This window comes from Chrysochloris asiatica, unplaced genomic scaffold, assembly GCF_000296735.1.
Source record: "Chrysochloris asiatica unplaced genomic scaffold, ChrAsi1.0 scaffold00006, whole genome shotgun sequence".
NCBI lineage: Eukaryota > Metazoa > Chordata > Mammalia > Afrosoricida > Chrysochloridae > Chrysochloris > Chrysochloris asiatica.
In genome coordinates this window covers 7,056,579-7,078,773 of record NW_006408524.1, presented here as the reverse complement: position 1 = coordinate 7,078,773, position 22,195 = coordinate 7,056,579, and positions in this window count along the sequence as shown.

Here is a 22,195-nt window from a genome sequence, read left to right as displayed (position 1 = left end):
GAGCACAGTAGATAGGATAAAATTAGAGTTGAGAAAAGTTAGATTTCTTTAATTCCCTGTATAGAGTTTCTAAAGAGCTGATGGTGAGCTGGAACTACTAACCTTGTGGTTCAAACCGACTTTGCAATCCAACATATTAATGCACAGCACCACATCAGGACCGCTCTCTCTCTCTCTCTATGTATATATATATACACACACACATAGTCCTGGTGTGACACTGTGGGATAAAGCACTGGACCACAAAGTCGGTTTAAACCACAAGGTAGAATTTCAGCCTCACAAATGGACAAAAACAAATAGAAGTTGCTAAGAAAGTATTAGTGGGAGAACTAAAGTTCTGCTGCTCCAACCCAAATCAGTTTGATTTTTCTTTACAAATTATCCTGGGAACTTCTGTTTTCTCCCTAAATTACACTCAGTTCCCTCCATCAACTCTACTCTGTTTTTTTTCTGTTTCACTTCATATTTAACTCTTGCATTTTTTTCAGATGCAGTCCCAGGCTAACCAATACCCAGGAAGCCAAGTAGAAGCTGTTAGAGCTGTGATAATCTGCCATTCAACTGGACAAATGAGTCCCTGGTTTCTCAAGTGTGGAGATTTCCCGGAACCTTATTTGTTCCAGTGATTTTTCCCTCACTCTGAAGTCTTTTTCATGCTACCCCTTTTCTTATGATCCCTGTGAGGTTCCAGCCTTGAGCAGCTTCTTCCCACCACTCCGCAAGCATTGGATGGCCTTTCATTGTAATTTGTTAGCTTCTGGCTATAAGAGAGCAAGGGTTCTGTGGTATGACAGGTATAGGTTTCAACCCAGCTCCACTGCTCTGAGCTTCAGGTCAAGTTAGTCAGTCTGTAAGAGTGCAGCTTCTTTATCTGTTCAATAGGAGTGATGATACTACTGCATAGAACCACCACTCTTCTGTTAGTTTATCCTACAATGGTGGACTTACTTCCTGAAATAGATGACCAAATCCTAGTCTGCCGTAATCTGGACATTCTGCTGAAATCTGTCCACCATGGACCAGTGGCATACTGTCCAGTATCATAGCAATACATGGTATGACAAACTGACAGGTGAGTACTGGAACAGATGTTTATCTGTGTTTTATTGACTATGCAAGGTTATTTGCTGTATATGAGAATGCGAATTTCAGAACACTTACTTGTGCTCATACAGAGCCTGCACATAGACCAAGAAGTAGTAGCTAGACTAGACCAAGGGGTTACTGAATGGTAGGAAAAGTGTGCATCAGGTTTGTATCCTTTTACCATACTTAATTATTCTGTATACTGAGCAAATAATTAAAGAAACTAAGCTATATTAGGAAGAACATGGCATTAGGATTAGAGGAAGGTCAGTAACAACCTCTGATTTTCAGATAACACAACTTGCTTCTTGAAAGCAGAGCAGACTTGAAGACTACAGATGAGGATAAAGTTATAAAGAAAACAAAAGTTCTCACAGAAGCAACATCATGATAAATAGAGAAAATATTGAAGTTGTCAAGGATTTCTGTTTATTTGGATCCACGATCAATGCCCATGGAAGCAGCAGTCAAGAAATCAAACCATATATTGCATTGGCCAAATTTCCTTCTTTAAAGTGTTAAATAAGCTAAGATATATGCTTGGAGAACAAAGATGTGTCTAACTCAAGCCATAGTATTTTTAATTGCTTCATATGCATGCAACAGCTGGAAAATAGAAAGACCTAAGAAGCATTGATGCATTTGAATTATGGTGCTGGGAAACAATATTGACTATACCTTGGACTGAATGAACAGAAAAATCTTTCTTGGAAGAAGTACAGCAAGAATGCTCCTTGGACACAAGGATGATGAAACTTTGTTTTATGCATGTACTAGGTTAAGTCATCAATAGGGATCAATCCCTGGAGAAGTATACCATATTTGGCAAAGAAGAAGGTCAGTGATCAAAAAGGAAAACTTTCTATGAGATGGATTGGTACAGGGACTGTAACAATGGGCTCCAAGAGAGTAGTGGTTGTGGAGATGGGGTATGACTGAGCAGTGGTTCATTCTGTTGTATGTAGGTTCACATGAGTCAGAATGAAATGGAAGGCAGCTAATAAGCGCATTGGAATTTGTCATTGTCAGATACAGTGTTACCTCTAGTGCTCAGCGCAGTGCCCGGGCATAGGAAATGCTCAGAAAATAATACATGACAACTAGCTCTGGGGTCTTTAAAGGGAAATCCATCAGATAATATTGGCTTTGGAGTCCTTGGTGGATTAGCATACTCACTGCCAATCAAGTGGTTGGAAATTCCAATTCACACAGAGGCACCTAGGAAGAAAGGTTTGGTGGTCTATTTTTAGAAAACAGATCAGTCATTGAAATCTCTGTAGAGCATACTTCTACTCTGACACACACAAAGTCTTCATGAATCATTAGACAGCAATCTTGGATTATCAGAAACATTAGGATACCCCAGTGCCTCATTGTACTGTGATAATTTCAATTCCTTCTGGACAGGGCTGTCCTAAGGTCATGTAGGGTTTAGATATGAAGACTTTTGTTCATATCGTTAATAACAATAATACTTTTTAAGGAGAAACTAAAATGTAAAGGGAAATAATGTAGTTGAATGTAAAACTGGAAAATGTATCATAATAAAACGATGTGTGTACTTTTTGACTCTTAGGACCTGTGATGAAAATTCGAAATGAAAAGCCCAAGATCTTGACCTTATTTAAATATTACACATCCAGAACTCTTATAAAATTCCATGTAAGTGAATTACACGGTTGTCAGTACAACAACACCATCTGCAAGTAACTCACCTTTGATAATCCAAGTAAAATGCCTCTGATAAAGGCTTAGATTGTTATTATTATTTTTTTAACTGAGGAGTCCACTTATTATGTATTTGTAGAAAATTTTGTCACACGCAATCTACTGGGCTGTTTCAAAACAATGATAAATACAAATGGCATTTCACTTCAAACTGAGGAAATCATGCATGATTTCTGTTCCTTTGGCTTACAAGTCATTTATCACAGGTCATTTTCATAGAGCTGGATAGCTTGGTAAACTAATCACTCCACTCTTTCATGTGGGAATGTGTTCCTTTTAGTACACCATGTGAAATTAGTTTGATGATTTCAGCTCCCTCTCTTGGGAGCTATAACCCAATTCATAGATGAACCCAAAACAATTTGGCTGAACCCACCAGCCTGGGTGCACATAGGGGGCAGAAGTGTCTTGATCTTGGATCATTGAAAGCCAGTGAGTCAGTTCAGACTTTTGAGAAAGAAGCTTTGGTGGAGGACATAGATAGGAAGATAGTAAATAACACATACACGGAATATGTGTATTTGTATATGTGTGCATGCAAGAGAGCCCTGGTGGCACAGTGGTTAAGTGTTTGATTGCTAGCCAAAAGGTGGATGGTTTGAACCTAGCAGCTGCTCTGGGGGAGATCTATGAGGCAGTCTTCTTCAGTTAAGATCTGGTGATGGTGGTGCTTGTGTGCTATTGAGTCAGTTCCAACTCATAACGAGTTGAGGTTGTAAATCTTTATGGGAGCAGAAATCCTCATCTTTATCTCACTGAGTGGCTGGTGGACTTGGATGACTGAACTTGTGGTTAGCAGCCCAACATATAACCTACTACACCAACAGTCTTGGAAACCCTATAGGTCAGTTCTGCTCTGTCCTGGAGGGTTGCTGTGAGTCAGAATTGATTTGATGGCAATGGCTTTGATGTTTTTTGTTTATTTTAAAGTGTGAATGTATGTGTGTATTGTGTATGTGTATATATGTATAAAGAGCCCCGGTGGCAACCTGGGTTGAAACGTTGGTCAGCTAACTGCAAGGTCAGTGATTCAACCCACCAGCCACTCCTCGCTCTTCAGGAGAAAAATGAAGCTATTGGCCCCCATGAAGATTTGCAGTCTCAGAAATACTGTATAGGGTCACTCTGAGTCAGAACTACTCGGGGACAGTGGATTTGCTTTTTGGCTGCTGCTGTTGTTGCTTTGTTGATTATTATATGTATGTGTGGGAGGGTAAATAGTCTGACAAAGTTTCTATTAACTATTTAATAAAGTTAGATTACGACAGAAAATATCTAATTTTAGATATTAAAAAAAAAACCTAGTATTTTATTTTTAAAAATATTTAAATATACTTTAAAATTCTTTTTAAAAATGGAACTTTAGATGATTTCACTGATTTTTTTCTCACCTTAATGTCTCTTGGCCATATTTCTGATCCCACATGTTCTTCCAGAATCTTGCTGCTGCTCCTCCTCCATCAAAAGGTAGTCTAATTCTCCTTCCTTTGAAATCGTGTGGGCCTTTGTGATTTCCGCAACAAATAAAATACTGCAGAGTAAGACTTACTGGTTCAATTTTTTAATGTAGTGATTCAACTTTATTAAATCAGCACTTGAAATTCCATCAGAATATTTGCCCTCCCACACATACACACATGAACAAAACAAAAGAAAACCCAAAATGACTGTCACCCAGTGACTCAGAGGGACCCTACGTAAACTTTCAGAGATTGTAAGTCTTCATAGGAGAAAGACAGCCTCATCTTACTTGTTGATGCTGTTATGCTGAGTCAGTTCTAACCCACAGTGACTCTCTATAGGGTTTCCTAGGAGTGGTTGGTGAGCTTGAACCGCCTACCTTGTAATTCAAACCAACTTTGCAGTCCAGCACACTAACTCACAACAACTTTTTCCAGTACCTATGTAATAAAATTTTTATTGCAGCATATTTTTGTTTTGTTTCTTTTAAAGAAACATCATATCTCAGTATTTTCGTTACTTCATTGTCTACCCTTACCTCACATTAAATTTCTGAAGAAGTGAGAAAGGGTATTTTTCTTTCATTGTTTGAATCAGAGAACATAATTTTCATAAATGAATATTGATACACAAGGATGTGGAAAACAAACAAACCTCTAGCTGCTCCCAGTGAGTTCAGTATCTCCCAGGGAAAGGCGAGGACTTGGAAGGTTGATGATTACAAAAGAAGGAAAAACGCATCAAACTTGATGTTGATTCTAAAAATGAATTAGCAATATAGTAACTTCTATATTTTCAGATGTTCCCAAGATGATTCTTGGAGTGTCGGCAGTTCAAGCCCACAGGAGGAAGGTGAGACTTCTTGCTTCCATGAAGATTTAAAGCCTCAGAGACCTTATACAGGGTCAGTATGAGTTAGAACCAACTAGAATCCTCTTAGCAACAACAGATCAACTCATATTTAGAAAACTAGGTAAAAAGGAATGTATGCTTTAATTTTTTACCCATCTGCTCCTACACAGACTGCAAATGATACTGGCAACAGGTCACTTCTATTTGACTGTAAGGAGGTGACAAGATTCCAATGGAAATGTCTGCTGATACCTTTCAAGAAATGAACTTGGGGAAATGAACATGGCCAACCCAATAATATCACGTAAAATAAAATAATGTGTTTCCACACTGTAGGAAACACATTCAGAGAGACTGTATTCTAATGTGTGAGTTTTAACTCAAGAACCCATGAACGAATAGCCACCAAATAGCTTTCTTTCTTCCTCCCTTGAATATCAACAGTCCACCACACAAAATGTCCCTGGTGTGTGAGGACAGAATGAGCTCACAAAGATCTCTATCAGCATACATTCCGTTTATAAGACTGATTCACAAACAGATATGAGGTCTGATGTTGCAGGAAAGTTATCCAGCCTGGGCAAACTCTTCAAAAGGAATGTTGTTATTGTTATTTCTGTTCAGTGCCATTGAGTTGGCTTTGTATTATTTTTTAGGAACAATCGATGGTTTTGAACCCTGATGTTGCGGTTAGCAGTCCAGTGCTTATCCTGCAGTACTAAACCAGGATTCCCAAAAGGGATGACTACTCAGTATAGGTTCTTCCTATACTGAGTTGTTGTGTCCTATACTGAGTACTTTTAGAAAAATACCCTGACTGGACAAGTTAACAAAGAGGACAGAGTCCTTACATAAAAAACAAAATTCTACCCAATATTGTGACCCACATCTCACCATGATCATTTTTAATTATTCAGGGAAGACAAAATGCCACTGTTCACAACTTCCAAGCCTCAGTGGCTTAACACAACACAAAGTTGTTTCTCAGTTATGTCAATAGAATTTTGTGAGTTAATTCATGCTCTCCACAAGGTCATTCAGGGACCCAGGGTCTTTACCTAGCCATTCTGCCATCTCCTAGACCCTTAGACTCCTCCAGTCAAGTTTTCACATCTGACTAGCAGACAAGAGGTGAGGAAATAATGTGGAGAACTCCATGGGCAAATTCTGGATATTCTATTGACATGAACCCAGTCTCATGTTCTCATTAACTGCAAATAAAGCTAAGAAATGTAGTCTAACTATATGTCTAGATAAAATTAGAAACCAATTTTTGTGAGCCCTTAGTAGTTTTTGAAAATTTGGTGTAATGTGGATGGCACTTTAACTCTGTGGTCTTTCCCCAAAATATGTATGATTTTAGTCTAACCATGAAACATATATCAGACAAATTCCAATTGAATTATAGTGTACAAAATATTTGACCAGTACTCCTTAAAACTTAAAAAATTTTAACAGCAAAGAAAGTCTGAGGAATTGTTACAGTCATGAGGTTCTCACAATTAAATGTACTGTTGTATCCTAGTTGGGATCCTAGTAGAGGAAATGATATCCTAGAAAAGGAAAACGAAGAATATCTGAATAAAATGTAGACTTTGGTTTATAGTAATTCACCAGTATTATCCATTGAATATTGATAATAGCAGAAATTGAGCATGAGAAATGTTAAAACTCTCTGTACTATCCTGAAAACTTTTCTAAAAAATATAGCTTCATAAAAAGAGCAAATTTGCTTAAAATAAGAAAAGGAGAGTGAATGCCAATGGCCCAATTTTCAGCCAAGCTGTAGCTAGCTATATAGCAGGGGCAACAACAGTAGTAAGGTATGCTCACCATGGAATGGCCAATCTTTCAAAATCAACAGGGCAACATTGCCTACGGACAAAGTTAAGAAGGGATGGAAAGGTGGGTGGAATGGAAATAAGGACCACAGGGAGGAAGTGGGATCACTGTTTCATGGAAAGGATTGTAGTCATTGAGATGAAACATAAGTGTATGATTTGTTGAATGTAAGACTGATGATCTAGTCATAAACCTTCGCTTCACTCACAATAAAGAATTCAAAAAGTACTAAGAAACTCTACTGTTTCCATCTTCCCCCTTACAGTGTGCAAAGTGTCCCCTTACACTCATTTGCCCCCAGCATCCGCTCTACTCCCTCTTGTTGTATTCTTTAAAACAATAATTTCTCAAAAAGAATTCCAGCCTCACCTTGGTAATAACATGTTTTTAGTTCCTCTAAAACCTGGGCTAAAACAAGATTTAAAAAATATGGAAAGTTATTTTGTCAAACACACACCAGCCCCGGGATCACTATTTTTAGACCTTTTACACCATAAGCTCTAGAACTCTATATTAACATCAATAATTAGTACAAAGTTTATTTTCAGCATATCTTGCCACATTTCCACATCATATTAGGATGCTTTATATAAAGCCTACCAAGAACATATGAAATGTTTACCCAATGCTAATAGAGTAGAACTCCAGAGAAATATTAATCCAGATTTTTCCATTAAAAATGTTTCCCGTTCAGTAACTTTCCCATGGCCATATAAGTTTGGCAAACACATCATTCTATAACAGAATTCTGAACACCACAAAGACATGCAGAAGAGCCTGAAACTCCCATAGATACATCTCACTTGATTGAATCTAACTTTGCTCTATGCCAAGCTACTTCCTTCCTTCTTCTCCCCATCCCCCAATAGCCATTAATTTCTCATGAAACTAGTGATTCTTCAAACATATATTTTGATATTGGTGGTGGTGGTTATGTTCCATGGAGTCGGTTTTGACTCTTAGCGACCCTGCATAGGATTTCCGAGACTGTAAATCTTTACAGGAGCAGAAAGCCTCATTTTTTTCCCACGGGACAGCTGGTACTTTCGAACTGCTGACCCTGAAGTTAGCAGCCTGATTTATCACTACTACACTATCAGAGCTACTTATTAAGTGAAAATAATTTTTTTAAAAGTATTGCTACAAAATAATAGAAAACTTATTAAACAAAAGTAGCAAAATGTGAAGCCATTGTTTCTCAACATCTCTTCCATCCAGGTCTGTACATTTCTGAAGGCAATGTCTCCATCTCTCTATCTCTTCCCTGAAGAATTCTGTACTCTTCTATTTATGCCACATCAAACAAGCAGTTTGGGCATAAGTGTTGTTATTATGTGCCATTGAGTCAATTCTGACTCATAGTGTCCCTATATAGAGTTTCCAAGGAGTGGCTGGTGAGTTCGAACTACCGACCTTGCAATTCAAACTGACCTTGAAGTCGAGTGATTATCCTAGGGTGTCACACCAGAACTCCTTTATCCTTGTTCCTTTTTGATGTTCTTTTAATTTTTGGAACAAAAAGTAGTCTGAAGGAGCAAAACGAGGATTGTAGTTTGGATGGGGTAAGGTTTCCTACTGGTATGTTTTATAGGACAGCCCTTGCCACTCTGGAAGAATAAGCACGTACATTGTGAAGGATAAAATTTTCTCAGCACAACTAGTCTGACCAATTTTTCACCAGTGCTACTTTCAATTTTCTTAAAATGTCATACTAATGTTTTTGTTTTTGTTAGGTGCCGTCGAGGTTGAGTCAGTTCCTACTCATACTACCCCTATGTACAACAGGACACAACACTGCCCTGTCCTGTACCCTCCTCACAATTGTTGTGTTTGAGTCCAATGCTGTTGCCACTATGCCAATCCATCACATTGGGGTCTCCTCTTTTTCACTGACTGTCCATTTTACCAAGCATGATGTCCTTTTCCAGGTACTGGTCTCTTCTGAAGTACATGGAGAGTCTCACCATCTTGGTTTCTGACAAGCATTCTGGTAATATTTCTTCCAACACAGATTGGTTTGTTCTTTTGGCAGTCTATGGTACTTTTCATATCCTCCTCCAACACCATAACTCAAATGCATCAATCCTTTTGTGGTCTTCCTTCTTCATTGTCCAGCTTTTGTGTGCATATGAAATCATTGAAAATACTTTGTCTTGGGTCAAGTGCACATTATTCTTCAAACTGATATCTTAGCTCTTGAGCACTCTAAAGTGGTATTTTGCGGCATATTTGTCTAATAAATACGTCATTTGATCTCTTGACTATTGTTTACATTACTGTTGATGGTGGCTCCAAGTAAAACATAATCATAGGCAATTAACTTCAATCATTTCTCTATATATCATGATGTTGTTTATTGGACCACTACTGTTGTAGAGCAATGCAAAATATCAGAGTGACCTGGTGCCTGAGAATAAATAAAACAGGCTAAACTTTATGACCTTTGATTTAATCAAGAATTTGGATCTTGGGTAATTATCAGTGAACTTGGTTTCTGGAAAACAATATTTAAGGCTCCAGGAAGGGGAGCAAGTTCAGAAGTGAGAACAGATAGGGATCAATGAGAGCAGGGCCATATATCTTGGCACCCATGCTGGTGTGGTGCTGTGGGTTAATGTGCCAGACTGCAAAGCCATTTGAACTGCAAGGTTGGAAGTTCAAGCTCACCAGCTGCCCCTTGGAAACCCTATACAGGGTCGCTATGGGTTGGAATCCACTCAACAGCACTTGAAGACAACATCTTAATAGAAGCACTCTGCTGCTCTAATTTTACAAATGAGAGTGGTTAGGAAGCTTGTCTATAGTTAGTAAATGGTCATTCCATGATTGAACTCCAGGCAATCGAACTCCAGATCCAAACAACAGCTCTTACTTATAAGTAGCTTCTGCCTTGCCAACAATGCAGTCCCTTTATACCTACAGGCTCTGTGACCAGCTGCCCCCTACTGGAGCCCCTGTCCTTTCTCCAGCCACTCTCCACCACTGCCGCCAAAACACTGGAAAACACTAGACATTGTGACAAAGAGGAAGTTTCTGTAAAAATCAGAGAGCAGTTGTCAGCCTGGAACCTGAGGCTCAGTCTCACCATTGCACAGAACACCTCCTGTCACAGTTTATGGGAAAAATCTGCTAAAACCAAGGTGCATCCTGGGACAGGTGGTTGGCTGCCCAGAAGTCTCATAAAGGAACATTTTTCTTGTTGAAGTTGTTCTTGCTAAGTTCCATAGAGTCTGTACTTAGAGCGACCCCATATTGGGTTTGGATTCCAAGGAATGACTGGTAAATTGGAGCTGCCAACCTTACGTTTAGCAGTCCAGTGCTTATCCTACTGCAGTTTAATTGTTGCTTATTAACTTTCTTAACTCTACAGGGAAATAGCATTTAATTTTTTTTATTTACATTTATTTTAATTATTTGCTAGGTAAATTCAGGCTGAAGACATGCTAATTAATCTTACAGAGACTGATGTGCATATAAAGCCAAATAGAAATACTTTATTAATATTGAAAACTATAACCAACAACAGGCAGCGTATTGTGTCCAGGATGGATTTGCCAAGTTCCATAGACGTTTGACTCCCAATTCACTTGCTTCTGATTTATACATTTCTCCTCTGTCGTTTCTTTATACCCAAGTTTCTATTTCTTTCTAATGACAAAGGCCAGTAGGAAAGCTATAAAATATATATTAGTAAAATAAGTAAATGAATGAAAATCAAGAAGAGAATGATTTCTTGTCATCCTGCTACCATGCAATATCCACAGTTAACATCTTCCAGACATTTTAATATGAATACTTACAGAATACTTATATGAATGTTTGTATAAGGCAGATGTCAACTGGGGCTCTCTGCTCCTTATTATCTAGATAAGATGGCTTGGGCCTTCATTTCATTGTTCTCCTCAAGATTCTGGCAAATTCCCAGGTCTCACATTCTAATGATCACCTGTGACTCTGACATCCTGCTTCTTCTCAATTCCATTTCCCACTCTTCAGCCGACAGCTGTTCCTTTATTTTTGTTTTGGCCATAGACGCAAATGTGGAAATCAGGTTCTTTCCTTGATTCAAAAGTAACAACAAATCATCCATGCAAGGATTTCTCGGTGCATAGCTGACTTCACTGAATGTTTCAGGATGTGAAGACAATTACACTTGACTATTAGACATTCTTTTCCATAGAATTCTTTGGTGTTTAAGCCACATTATTTAGGTACTCACTTTCTCTCTTCTTTCCAATCTCTGCTTACTTTATATCCCTCTTAAAGCAGAAATCATATGCTTCACATATTTTTTTCTCTCTCTCAAAGCAATTCAGATGAATAAAGATGTTGCTTCAAAATGTAAATTCAAATCAACTTTCTAAACACAATCTTTCCTGAAACTGTGGAATTGTGATTTTTAAAGGGGCATAGACTACTAAATGGGGGTCCTTAGTATCTTTGTAGGAGCTTTGGTTGCGTAGTGGTTAGGAATCGGGCTGCTTACCTCAACATTAGGAGTTCAAAACTTCAAGTCATTCCAGGGGATAAAGATGAGGCTTTCCGCTTCTGTAAAGTTTTACAGCCTTGGGAAATTTATACAGGGCGCTAGGAGTAAGAACCGACTCTACTGCTCATTATCACCGCCACCAGTATCTTCATATTGGAGTGCTGTGGAGTCAGTTCCAATACATAGCGACCCTGCATAGGGTTTCTGAAAATTTCACATAACATATAAAAATTGGTTTCACAGTTCTTAAACATCTCCTTCACATCAAGGATATAAAAGGGACAAGAATGGAGATTATAAAAGGATTTTAGAAAAACAATTTAATTGGCTAAAGCTGCTATTGAACAGTGAGAGATCTCATTCCAAGCAGAAAGCACAGGATGACCCGGAATGTTCTTCCTTGCACATCAAGTTACAAGAGAGAAGCTTCAAGGATCATTCTAGGAGTTGGTTTGATACGGGTTCCCTTCTTTTTACTTGATTTAAGCTTTCACTTAGAAAGTAAAAAAAGAGACAGACTGAATTCTCTAGGCTGGACTTGTCGACATTCTGAGCAAAGAAAGACTTTTACTCATGGACCTGATGTGCCCTCACAGTAAAGGGAGAGATGACAGAACCTGTTTTCATCCAGTGCAAGAAAAATGTCAAAGTAGGACTTAGAGGGTCTCTATCCAGTGGGTGGTTTGGAGGAGAGTGAACATATGACAAAAACAAGAAAAATGCAATTAAAATAAAATCTTCCTGCTCCCTCACCCAACCTCCCAACATGAACTTGAAAAGGGTCAGAAGCTGCAATTAGCACAATGGGGAGAAAGAGGATGAAACAAAATGGGAAAAGACTTTTTAACCTGTAGAAATTCCAAGTTAGATGAAAGAAAGCATTTAATCTTAAAATCAACTTCCAAGTTTAGACTATTACATGGCATTTATTGTTAAGTGCTGTTGAGTTGGTTCCAATGCATAGTGACCCTGCATAGGGTTTCTGAGGAGCAGCTGGTGAGTTTGAACCACCAACCTTGCAGTTCAAACTGACCTAGTAGTTTTATCCACGCATTATCCTGCAGTGCCACAACAGGACTCATTACATGATGTTGTTGTTGCTGCTGTTGTGGGCCATCCAGTTGGTTCTGGCTCGTAGTGACCCTGAATAGGATTTCCGAGGGGAGGATGGTGAGTTAAATCGCTGACCTTGCAGTTCAAACTGAACTTGAGGTCCAATATTTTTCCTACAGCACCACACCAGGACTCCCTATGACACTGTTGTTGTTAAGTGCCATCAAGTTGGTTCCGACCCATAACGACCCTGTATAGGGTTTCCAGGGAGCAGCTGGTGAGCTTGAACCACTGATCTTGCAGTTCAAACAGCTTTGCAGTCTTCTGACACATTAGCCCACAGTGCCACCCTGGAACTTCTACATGACATTTGTTGTTGTTGTTGTTGTTAAATGCTGTTCAGTTGATTCCGACCCATAGCAACCCTGTATAAGGTTTCCAAGGAGCAGTGGGTAAGCTTGAACCACCGACCTTGCAGTTCAAATGGCTTTGTAGTCTGCATTAACCCACAGTGCCTCACCAGGACTCCATATATGACATTTAGACAGTTTAAATAACTGAATTGGGCCTGTGTTTACCTTGCACAGAATGATAGTATATTACTGCCCAAGAATATCCTCCTCCTGAAAAAAATCCAAAGCAACAAATCATGGGGATGCCTCAGCTTTCACCTAGAGGGATCTATCCCCCTACCTGATAAAGCCTGAGCCCTCTCTAAAATGTTCAAGAGCAGAGAAGTCAGTTTGAGAACTGTGGTGGTCTGCCCCAGTAATGGTATTTTCAGTAACGTCATATGCATGTGAAAGTTGGACAATGAATAAGGAAGACAGGAGAAGAACTGATGTATTTGAATTCTGGTGGCGGAGGAGAAAATGCAAGGTACCATGGACTGCAAGAAGAACAGACAAATCTGTGTTGGAAGAAGTACATTAGAAGCCAGCATGACCAGACGTCATCTCTTGTACTTCGGACATATTATCAGAAGGAACCAGTCCCTGGAGAAGGACATCATTCATGGTTAAGTGGAGGGTCAGCAAAAAAGAGGGAGACCCCCAATGAGATGGATTGACAGACAGTGGCAGCTGCAATGGGCTCAAGAGTAGCAATGATTGTGAGGTTGGCACAGGACTGGGCAATGTTTTGTTCTGTTGTGCATCAGGTCCCTATGAGTCAGAACTGATATGATGGTGCCTAACAACAACAACAACACAACAACAATAAGCCTGAAGAAATACAGGAAGACAAAAATAAAGATGCCGGCTAATTACTTTCCCTGCACTGTAGTAACTATCACATTATTCTGCAGTTAACAATTCTTGATCAACCTTATTGAACTTTAGGTATTTTTTACTTTTTCCCTATAAACACTAAGGCGATTATTCTCATATATCTTTTAGTATTTCTCTAAGACAACTATGAAGGAGCTCTGGTAGAGTAGTGGTTATGAGTCAGGCTGCTAATCTCACCATCAGCAGTTGACACTTCAAGCAGTTCTTCAAGAGAAAGACAAGGCTGTCTGCACCAGTAAAGATTTACCAGAGTCCTGGTTTGGCGCTGTAGGATAAGAGCTGAACTGCCAACCACAACGCCAGTGATTCAAACCCACATGCAGCTCCTTGGAAACCTTATGGAGTCCTGGTGTGGGTTAATGCCCTGAACTGCAAAGAAGTCCGTTTGATCCATAAGGTCCAGGGCTCAAGCTCACCAGTAACTCCTCGCAAAACCTATAGAGGGTCGCTATGGGTCAGAACCAACTTGGTGGCACTTTCCTAGGTTTTACAGCCTAGGAAACCCCACACGGGATCACTATGAGTCAGAATGAACCCCACGGCACATAACACTACCATCATGAATTTTCTGTATTAGATTCTGTTTACATTCATGAATAAAATTTTTGCTACATATCTTAGCAATTTATACATTATCTACACATGCTCTTACCTCTTACTTTCAATACCTTGTTGTGTGCCATTGTTGTTGTTGTTGTTAAGTGCCGTCGAGTGGGTTCCGACCCATAGCGACCCTGTACAGGGTTTCCGAGGGTGTAAATCCTTACGGGAGTAGAAAGCCTCATCTTTCTCCCGCGGAGTGGCTGGTAGTTTCGAACCGCAGTCCTTAAGGTTCGCAGCCCGATTCGTAACCACTACGCTACCAGAGCCATTGAGTCAGTTTCAATTCATAATGGATTTAAACTGTGGACCTTGAGTTTAGCTGTCCAGTGCAGACTCTCTGACCCTGATCCTTTCTGGATTAATTTATAATTTAGCTTACAAAGGACAAAATTATTGCCATATTTTAAGGGGTACTTTATGTTATTCGTATCCCTATACTTATGGGTAAGGAGCTCTGGTAGGGAGTGGTTACGAATCAGGTTGCTAACCGCAAGGTCAGCAGTTCAAAACTACCAGCCATTCCTTGGGAGAAAGAAAAGGTTTTCTGCTCCCGTAAAGATTTACAGCCTCGGAAAAGCGATACAGGGTCCCTATGAGTCCAAACGGATTTCATGGCACACCACCATATTTACAGAAGTATATCTCAAACCCAACCTCTTCGCATATTAGTAGCTGCCTCAAGGTCTTTTTAAATAGTCATTGTTATTACAAAGACCAAGAGAAAATGTACCATTGTTTGCATATTTTGGAAAGATTACCTGTATTTCAGTTGGGAGATCACATTAAGTGGATCTAATGCCTGAACCCCTAGTCCTGGTGTGGGGCTGTGGGTTAAATGCCCCAGACGGGTTAGAGCTCATCAGCTGATCCTTGGAAACCCTTTACAGAGTAGGTCGCTATGGGTTGGAACCCACTGGATGGTACTTAACGTCTGAACCTATTTTCCTGCTGAGAAAGCTGTGATTCCTTTTTCTGTGCTCACAACTTCAATGAAAGCTGCAATTAGGCTTGATTCAATAACTACAGCTTCTGCCTGAAGGGGTCTTATCTGTCACATCTCTGGGCTTGAAGACTGCAAGGAGAAATCAGCAGTGGGTTTTCTAGTGCTTGGACTACAAGGAAAACAACGAAACAAAACAAAAACCTAAGAAATATTTTTAAATAGCTTTGTAGTAGTAAGTCCCTCAGTCGATGCTGGGTCACAGGTTCCTTCCAAGGAAATATAGTTCCTAGTTACTTGTGATTGTCCCTGTATTTGATATCCAACAGCATAAAGGTCCGAGTTTGCCAATTTCCAACACTTAGTTTTCATTTTCATTCATTTTATCATTTCTTTTAAAGTGAAAATAGCACTCAAGTGCCAAGGGAAATGAATGCATTGTAAATAACTAATGCTGTCTTACTCCCTGTAACTCATCTTGTTCTATGTTATGGATTTACCAGGTCCCACATAGTATCAAATATATGAGCCTTAAAGGGAAAAAGCCTCCTTAGTATATGAAAAACTCCTAAATTCCAGAAGGGTGAGTGGACAGATGGATACTCCCGAGACATGTGTGTTTGTCATTTTTGTTTTACATTTCCTTGGCTCTGTGAGGGAAAAAAAAAAAATGTATTAGCTAAAGTTTATAGATGGAATGTACAAACAAAAAATGAAAAGTAAATAGTCCAGCAGAATGTAGTTCCATGTATTTTTCTAAAGTTTCAATATGGAAACCACAGATTTAAAATGGCATGACCACAGACGAAGATGCAGGAGATAAATAATGATTGACAATTTTTATCAGTCATTATTTGGAGAGTTCTTTACTTACTTGGAGATGTAGGAATCATTCTAACTCATTAATCTCTGCATTTTCAAGTTTCTTCATTAAGTAAATTTAATAAAGCGTCTATGGAATTCACAGTAGATTGTTGATTTACTTTTTTTTTTTAAAGTGGTGATTTCCTATATAAAAATTAAGTCATTAGGTGGTTCTAGCAATATGGCATAATGGACTATTGCAGACCCATTTTCTGTTGTACTTATATGAAAATTCTGGATAACTTATACACACACAGTTTGAAAAATGGTGTTGTTGTTGTTAAGTGTCGTCGAGTTGATTCCGACCCATAACGACCCTGTATAGGGTTTCCAAGGAGCAGCTGGTGAGCTTGAACCTCCAGCCTTGCAGTTCAAATGGCTTTGCAGTCTGACGCAGTAACCCAAAGCGCCACACTGGGACTCCAAATATAGCATGTTGTTGTTGTTGTTAAATGCCATCGAGTCGGTTCCGAATCATAGCGACCCTGAACAGGGTTTCCGAGGCTGTAAATCTTTACGGAAGCAGAACGCCTCATCTTTCTCCTGAGGAGCAGCTGGTAGTTTCGAACTGTTGACCTTGTAATATAGCATAGGGAAAATAAATACAAGGGAGTCCCAGTTGCCAGATCTGGCAGCCTGTGAACTAACTTAGTGGCTACCTAAAGGAGTCCTAGTATGGTGCTACAGGATAATGCACTGGACTGCAAGGTCAGTTTGGACCTCAAGGTTGGCGGTGCAAACTTACCAGCCACTTCTCAGAAACCATATACAGGGTCACTATGAGTCAGTACCAACTCCACAGCACTTAACAAAAGTGGCTAGGGGGTGATTAACACTTAGACATTCCCTACAATTTATAAACTGACATATTAATGCTCACACGCAGGCAGGAGCAATGAACTTTGCACAACAACGAGGTGCTTGAGTTGAGATTGGCATGGGACCAAGGCCCTGGAACAGTTATCCACTCTGTACAGAAACCATAGGAAAAAAATAATAATATGATTAACATGGCAGGATGTATGAAGATTGTTCTATACATGATTCAGAGAAGAGTACAAAAAGAAGCTAGTCTCTTTGGAGAAATTGAAATTCTAGCATGTCCCTCTCCCCCCACCCCCACACACAGGGGTGACATTAAAATTTATACTGCTAGCTAGTATAGAATCTCAATTCAGAATTTAACATGAAATCTGGTCTTAGCCTAATATATCTCTGGGGTGCCTTGAAAATCTAAAACCACAAGGGAACTAAAGAGACTCACAGAGAAAAAGTGATTCCTTTCATTTATTTCCTCTTCAGATATGTTTTAACACTTGCTCTGTTATTATAGTTTATCCAATATTTTATCTGTTTGCTGTTGAAGGTGAGTCTGTAATAGTGCCAGGCTTCCATGTTGTTGGAACAAGACAGTGAGTTGCCTTCTATATGATAAGTCACCATTCCGAAACAAACAAACCAAACAACAAATATACTCTGAAAAATGGCAAGATGAGCTTATGAGAAAAACATTTTCAATATTAATTAAAGACATCAATTCTCAGATATAGGTAGCAGGAAAGTTAAAATTCTTGTCTAGATAAATTGTAACGGAGCTATGAAATACTAAAGACAAGAAAATGATTTCAAGAACAGTTAGAAAAAAAGTAGATATTTGAAATAAAAATAAAAATGAATAATAAACTGATAATGAACTTCTTACCAAAAATTCAGACCAGGAGACAACACAGTAGCATTTTCAATGTACGGAATCACTTTGTGATGGAAATGACTGTTAGTCTATGATACCATACCTGTCAGTAAAATACTGTAACTCACTATACTTTCATTCGAGAGATGAAAAATAAAGATATTTTGAAACAAGCAATGTTTGGAAATGTTGTCTTAAAAGGTGTTTATTGAATGAATTACTGAAGTATGTAATTAAGTTAGAAGAAAATTAACTGTGGATTTAAAAAAAAGAAATGGTGAGCAAATAATTCATAAAATGCTGGGCAAATCTAAACAGCATTAAAAGCTAAAAACTGTCTAAAACAACTCTTTTAAAGAGACTTAAAAGCAAAATGTAACTAAAATGATAGAAAAAAATACTGTGAATAATGCTGCGACCACTCAGAGTGAATCTATTTTAATCATGGTGTGGTGCTATACGTTAAGCACTGGGCTGTTAACAAGATCAGCTGTTCAAATCCACCAGCTATTCCATAAAAACTCTATGCAGGATCACTCTGAGTCAGAATAACAACAGCATTTGGAGGAGTCCTGGCAGCACAGAGGTTAAAGCACTAAGTTGCTAATTGGAAGGTCTGTGGTTTGAACCCACCAGCTGCCTCATGGGGAAAAAAAATATGACAGCTTCCATATAGATTCACAGCAGTGGTAACTCTATGGGACAGTTATACTCTGTCCTAGAGGATCGCTATGAGTCAGAAAGGAGTTGGTGACAATGGGTTTGCTTTTATGGGCTGGTTGTGGCACTGAGGGTTAAGGCGTTGGACTGCAAAGCCATTTGAACTGCAAGGTTGGTGGTTCAAGTTCACCAACCGCTCCTTGGAAACCCTATACAGGATCACTGTGGGTTGGAACCAACTTGATGGCACGTAACAACAACAATAAGGCTTAGGACAAGAGCACAAATAATGATTTGTTACATTAAATGTACTTAATACTATTCTATGATAAATATATAAAAATAGAAAAGTAGATATACTCTTCATGCCGATAGAAGAAATAGGAGGGAATTAAAAAGAAAAAAAGCAGTTTTGATGATAGATAAGAGGAAAGGCATTTTGAAAATGTAAATATAAAAAATAAAATCAACCAAAAGTGCAAATTATTTCACAAATCTGAAAGAATATAAAATATTTATTTATAATAAATACGTGTTATAGCATATAGAAATATTTATAGCATTTGGTATGGCGCTGTGGGATAATGTGCCAGACTGCAAAGCCATTTGAACTGCAAGGTCTGTGGTTCAAACTCACCAGCTGCTCCTCGGAAACCCTACACAGGGTAGCTATGGGTCCGAACTGACTTGACGGCACTTAACAACAACATAGTAAATATAATAAGTGTTTATGTAGACATTTTTGTAATAAATAAAAGGAGATCTAGTTACATAGTGGGAGAGGCTACTAACTGCAGGTTCAGCAGTTGGAAACCACCAGCTACTCCATGAGAGAAAGATGAGGCTTTCTGCACCTGTAAAGGTTTATAACATCAGAAACCCTACACAGGTTGACTATGAGTTGCAACTGACTCAACAGCATGCCACCACCACCACTACCATAGTAAATAGAAAGATCCCTAATGTCACAGCAGTTAAGTACTTAGTTGCTGAATGATAGGTTGGCATTGAAAACCCAGCAGCCACTCCACAAGAGAAAGATGTGGCAGTCAGCTTCTGTAAAGATATGTATATATAGCCTTGTAAGCCTTATCTGGCAGTTCTATCCTATCTTACAGGGTCACTGAATCAGAAGCAACGTGACAACAAGGAGTTTTCTAGTAAGAATAAATACATTTATCATTTAATACAGCTTCTCACATTGAATTTTATTTTAATAATCCAAATATCTGTGGTGGTGGTGATGTGCTGTGGAGTCCGTTTCAATTCACAGCAACTGTGTAGGTTTTCTGAGCCTGTGAATCTTTATAGGAGCAGAAAGCCTCATCTTTCTCCTGTGGAAAGACTGGTAGTTTGTAATGGCTGACCTTGAGGTTAGCAGCCTGACTCGTAACCCCTATGCTACTAGAGCTCCTTGAATTTTATTTTAACAGTCTAAATATCTGCTGTGGTAATTGTTAATGCTGTTCACTTAATATTTCTCTTTCTCCTTCTGGACACTAGTGTTAGACTGAACTTTCCTGCTCAGTTGAGGGTGGTGTGACTATATAACTTATTTTGACAAATTTTATGTGAGTTGAAGTTATTTGTGACATTTTGGGGTGGGACTGTAAACATCTGATGTATGATATATCAAGTTTTCTGTCTTTTTCTGTTACAACCACTGGTGACGCTGTGGAGAGTGAATTCTCTGAGTCTCAGACTACAATAACCGGCACACTCCTGAGGACATGCAGATGGACAGAGAACGTTTTCTTGTTTTAAGTGTTTGAAAAGTTGGAGTTGTTTTTACAAAAGCATAACATAGTTCACCCTCAATGATGTTTACAAGAGGAATATATGAAACTGACATGCATATACCTTTAAAACAAAGAATGAAAAATCAGATGCAGGAAGGAATTATCAAAAGAAAGCCAGTATATTAACATTGTTAGGCACAATAATATTTAAGATAAAGAATTAATCAGGTTAAAGAAAATCACTATATATTAGTAAAAAGACCAATTTGCCAGGAAAGTAACATCCTGGATGCTTATGTACCATATGTCATAGCCCCCAAGTAACAAATAAAATTGAATAGAATTGAAAGGAGAAATGGACAAATCCACAAGAATAAGCCAATCCTTGAAATTTAATTTCCCTTTGCCAGGAATTGATATATGATTGTCCATGGAACTCTGGTAGTGTAGTGGTTAAAAATCAGGTTGCTAACCTCAAGGTCAGCAGTTTGAAACTACCCAAGATTCAGTGGGAGAAAGAAGAAGCTTTCTGCTCCTGTAAAGATTTACAGCCTCGGAAACCCTGTACAGGGTCACTATGAGTCGAAACTGATTCCACCCACATAACCACCACCACCATCTGACCTATAACAGACACTTATGGGACAATACATTCCAGGGAATTTGGGAAGGAAATGTATTTGTTTCTCCTAATAAAAGTCAATAGAAACAGATTCAGAAAACTGACAAGGCACAAGATCAATATACAAAATTCAGTTGAATTCTTGTAAGCTAATAAAGACAACTCTGAAAAGGAAATTAGGAAAACAATACCATTTACAATAATCACTCAAAAGATGAAATACTTAGGAATAAATATAACCAGAGAAACACCACACACACACACACACACACACACACAAAACCTACACAAAGAAAACTACAAAACACTACTAAAGAATCCAAAAGGTACTTACAAAAGTGGAATAATATACCATGCTCATGGATAGGAATACTTAACATTGTGGAAATATCAGTACTACTCCTGCAAAACAATATATAGATATAACATAATCCCAATTCACATTCCAACTTCGTTCTTTAAATAGATGGAAAAAATGATCATGAACTTTATATGGAAAGGAAAACATATTCGGATAAGCAAAGAAGCACAGCTTAAGAAGAATGGTAACATTGGAGTCTTCTCTCTCCCTGATCTCAAAATTTTCTACACAGCCACAGTGGTCAAAACAGCCTGGTACTGGTACAATGTAAGATATATAGATCAATAGAAAGGAATTGAGAACCCAGAAGTTAATCCATCCACATACAGCCAGCTTATCTTTGACAAAAGTTAAAATATATTAAATGAGAAAGAGGTAATCTCTTTAACAAATGATACTGGAAAACTGGAAATCCATTTGCCAAAAAATGAAACAAGGCTCACTTCTCAAACCACAAGCAAATCCAAATTCAACGTGAATTAAAGGTCTAAATGTAAAGCCTAGAGCTATAAAGATCATCAATGAATGTATAGGGATAATTTAGGGGCTCTAATAAATGCTGTGGGTTAATAGACCAGACTGCAAAGCCATTTGAACTACAAGGTTGGCAGTTCAAGTTCACCTGCCTCTCTTTGGAAACCCTATACAGGGTCGCTATGGGTCAGAACCGACTTGATGGCACTAAACAACAACAACAATAAATGGCTAATGCATCAGACTGCAAAGTTGTTTGAACTGCAAGGTTGGTGGTTCAAACTCACCAGCTGCTCCTTGGAAATCCTATACAGGGTCTCTATGGGTTAGAATTGACTCAATGGCACTTAACAACAACAACAATATATGGCATAAATAAACTATCAAAAATTACTAAAAACACTAAAACAGCAGAAGTAAAAATAGATGACTAGGGCCT